Source organism: Coffea arabica, chromosome 4e (genome assembly GCF_036785885.1).
Source record: "Coffea arabica cultivar ET-39 chromosome 4e, Coffea Arabica ET-39 HiFi, whole genome shotgun sequence".
Classification (NCBI taxonomy): domain Eukaryota; kingdom Viridiplantae; phylum Streptophyta; class Magnoliopsida; order Gentianales; family Rubiaceae; genus Coffea; species Coffea arabica.
The window spans coordinates 48,656,511-48,660,745 of record NC_092317.1 but is presented as its reverse complement, the minus strand read 5'-3'; the positions used below and the strand labels follow the sequence as shown (position 1 = coordinate 48,660,745).

At 35.5% G+C, this 4,235-nt stretch overlaps 1 long non-coding RNA gene across 1 annotated transcript; it reads left to right on the top strand.

Moving 5' to 3' along the window:
- The first annotated feature begins 2,269 nt into the window (after nt 1-2,269).
- On the top strand, nt 2,270-3,996 carry LOC140005811 (uncharacterized). Its single transcript, XR_011813378.1, has 2 exons — nt 2,270-3,417; nt 3,507-3,996. It is a non-coding gene; the product is annotated as an uncharacterized lncRNA (long non-coding RNA).
- The last annotated feature ends 239 nt before the right edge of the window (nt 3,997-4,235 follow it).

Here is a 4,235-nt window from a genome sequence, read left to right as displayed (position 1 = left end):
TCGTGAATTCCATTAATTGGAGTGATCTTATGATTCTTATCAACAGTCAACACCCTTTTGAACTTTATTGGGGCTTTCATTTTCTACTACTTCCAAAGAAGAACAAAAGGAAGCAACAACAGTTGTAGCCATGGCCAATAAAGCAATGCAGCAGCAGCAGACCCCAGACCAGACATAGTATAAACAGTAAAGTGCATGTTATTTAGGGCAGCAAAAGAGGGCCCTATATGAGCAAACTCCCCCAACTCTCCTACTCAGAAGGATGAAGGATCTTGATGGCTAGCTGATGATGGCTTGAAGATGAAGACTGTCGGGCTTGAAGATGGCTTGAAGATGAAGGTGAAACCGAGAATGAGAGAGACTGAAGATGAAAGCTGAGGAAGTAGGAAAGCTGAAGGCAGAATAGTTGAGCTCCTTCCTGAGTCTCGACTCTCGACTGAAGACTCAAGACTGGCAGACTGGCGGTGGAGGCGGAGCAGCGGAGGAAGGAAGGTGAGAGTTGAGAGACGAATTGAGGAAGAGGTGGGAGAGCTTAACAGATTAGGTTTTGCAATTTGAACTTTTGTTTTTTTGTCTTTTTGGAGGTTGTTTTGTAATTTTTGTTAATTGTTAGATGTATCAGTATTATTGTTATTAATTTATTATGTTATATAATATAAATTATATATTACATATATAATATAAATATTATAAAACGAAATCGAAATTATATTTCCGATTTCGATTTCCTATTTCGAATTTCAATTCGAAATCGGTAATTTCGATTTCAAAAATTATATTTTTGAATTCGACCTGATTTTGATCAATTCGAAATTGGAATTACTGAATTCCATTCCAATTTACTGAATTATCGAATTCGAAATCGGTCGGTAAATCGAAATTTTTCGACTTGGTACACCCTTACTTGATCCTGCTATAATGGTCCGAGAGGATGGAGAGTGAAGACATTGTTTTTAAATTTCAATACTTATATTTTAATTTTTGGATTAGTACGGGTAAAAATTGTGCAAAGCTATAAATTTTGCCCCTCAAAATTCCTAACACATGATTTCTTTTCTAACCAATATATGGCTGCAAGTTTGTTTCGGGACTTAGAAAGGAGCATTTTTTTTGAATATATGAGTAATCAAAATGCTTCATGTATATGTGAACTATTAAATTCTAAGAACGATAAATGTGAAGCATGATTAATGTCATTTCTCCTAAAAAAATTAAAGTTTCTTTTATGTGTGTCCCTCTGTTTTCTTTTATTTCTTATTTTCTTTCTTACTTCAATTAAAATGTCAATCTCATTTCACTTCTATGCTACCCAATTTGAGAAGGTTTATAGATGAACAACCGACCAATCTTTTCAAGGGAACTTTCTGGTTAGAGTTTAACCTTAACTGTGGTCCCTTAAATAATACAAATATCTAAAATGTTGAGGTGCGGGAATAAAGCTTTGCATGAAAATTCTTTCTAATTGGTAATTTGCACATATGAGGTTGATTAATAAATGACGCATTTATTGTATCCGTAGTATCGAAAAGTGACATCAAATGTAAATGCTTTGCCATTGTATATTAGGTGACAGGGAGGGAGTACCAATTTAATTAGGCCATGTTCAGTAAAAAAAGGTTCCGTTGACTCTTTGAACTTTAGTCCAATGGTCAGGAAGAACATCTTAGAGTATGGAAAGAGGCTCTCTCGAGCACTGAATTGGAGTTTCAAATTTCGCCTAGTGCATTACAAGAAAGCATTGTATTTCTTTTGTTCAAAAAATCTAGGGAAGTGTACTTGTTTGATTTCATAGTTCACCCTCCCACTACCATACAAGTCTAGTTGGGCTTTCTATCATTCATAGCGTAAAAGTAGAATCCAGCCGGTCAAGTTCTGTAGCGCCATACATAGTAGTCCTGGCACCTAAGTTGGGATCGTTAGTAGACCCACACCTTAATCCCCCAACTAAGTCCCAAACCTTGGTGGCTTGGCTAAAGTATGGAGGTTGTGCCACAAGTTACTAGAATTGTGGAGCACATGCTAGAAGCTTGTGGAACCTTTTAGGGTTTTCAAGAATCTTGTAGATAAGTTTAGAACTTTGTAGATAAGTAGGGACTTGTATAAAAAGTTCTAGGGTCCAAGTGTACATACCACTTGTGTCCAAGTTAAGGTTAGAGAATACTTAGGTGTCCAAGTTGTAGAATTCTCTAGAGTTGTGCGTAAGCTTCTTAACTTGTCTATAAATAGGCCAAATCCTTTCCATTTGTAAGAACCTTTGGCAACCTTGTAAATGAGGCTTTGTGTAATATAAGCTTTTTCTTGCCATCCATATCTTTGTCTACTACTTTGGCACTTTTGTATTATAACGGCGCACTGTGTGTTAAGGCTGAACTAGCCAAGCATTCATAGCATAAGTCTTGAACGTATGCTAGTGCCGCACGGGGTGTTGGCTTGTAGGAAAACAAGTAGTCCGTGACACTATGACTTAGGATCATTCACAAAATTCTTAGAGTGTGGATGTGTCAACTTTTGAAGTAGACGCCAATTAGACGTCTTTCAAAAGAATTTTTTTGTGTGTTTTTCTTTTGAGAATTAATTAAGTCATACGAAGAAATATACCATAAATATTTAAATCTCTTGCTTACCCTATCTTGTCTAAATCTCGAAGCTCTTTAGTTTAGGTTTTATATTAATCCTTTTTTTTCTTTTCTTTTTTTGTGTGTAGTAGGTTTTGTTTCAATATTATGTGATAGAAGCAATACAACATTCATATATTTTTCCTCTTTTTTCCTTCTTTTCCTTTAATTCCAAAACAATCTGGATCCTAGGAGCTGAAAGCTAATTTTTCTAGTTGCTTGGCTAGCCATTGGCATCACATCTATAAATCTAATAGTTCGTTATTGCGTCTGTTCTTACTTTGAACTCGCTCATAAATCTATTGAATTGGAAAATAATAGTAATCATAATTATTCAATAAGAATGAGAACATTAAGGTTGATAGTTACATTATTTAGCAAAGGGTTACAGTTAGTTGATCTTTATCATTCCAGCAAAAAATCTCATTGCATTGATTGTTTGGTCACTGATAGTTTACTGGAGCTATTAAATACTAATATGTCGTATCGTGGCCAGGGTTTCGATATCTCATGTTAAGTAAATTAGTAATGTAGGTCCGGTAGCTTAAAAAATCTCTTCAGTTTGGTAAATAAAATTGAATAAACTTACAACAGAAGATGCCGATGGAGCCTTTATAGTTGGTCAGAATCTCTATCGAGATCGACTAATTAAAGGCAGTCTTGAGTTTTATTCATAGTTCCTATTCCATTCCAAGCAATGTTTGTGATGAGTAATGATCATCTTCAACATCTAATTCATTCCTTTAAGATGATCATCTTCAACATCTAACTCATTAGGTTGGCTAAACAGGCCCTGGCGGAGGTAAATTTTCTTGCAGTTTTTGTGACTCTCTCTCTCTGTTATACAGTGATTACTGATGAGTTTCTAAAGTTCAAAATTTACTCTTGTAGAAGCTACCATGCTATGAATTTGTGGCAATTGAGTGGGTAACTAGACATCCTTGTACTGGTTGGGTATATAATATAACTTTCGTGCTCGTGGTGCTGATGCTCTCGAGGGCAAAATTTTTCAAGCTCACATTTATGCTAGAATTGTGGATGTGCGGGTTAAATTCTGCCGTCCCAAAGTGGTTAAAACTTAGTTGAACTTGGCCTGGATCAGTCATGGAAGGTGGACCTGCTATTTCTACTTATAACTTAACAATACAAATCCCGTGTGTATTTCCTTTTTATGTAATATTTATGGTACAATTATGTTGCAACTTTTGAGTGTGATGGGAGAAGTGTTTAAAACTGTTTGCTTAACTATGTTAGTGTTTGATGACGTTGACAGTTAAACAAGTTCTCTAGCTGACTGTATTTTTGAGCTTTTTGATCTTGTAGTCAGGTGCTGGGAATGTAAATGAAGGTTCAGACATTGTTGGATCGCTTTTCCATGAGAGACTGTTTTTCCAGAAAAATAATATGAAAACCTTGTGTAGATGAATATGGAAAGTATTTGAATGCCAATGAGTTATGTGAAAGTCTTGATGGAAGTTCCCAAAAAATCCAGAGCTGCAGTGAAAACAACTAATCTTTGATTGAATAAGTGATATATGCATTGATCTTACTCCGTTTGGTAATTTATGCATTTCTAAGTCTTGTGAAACACCACTAGGTTTGGCTCTGTGATATTTCTTA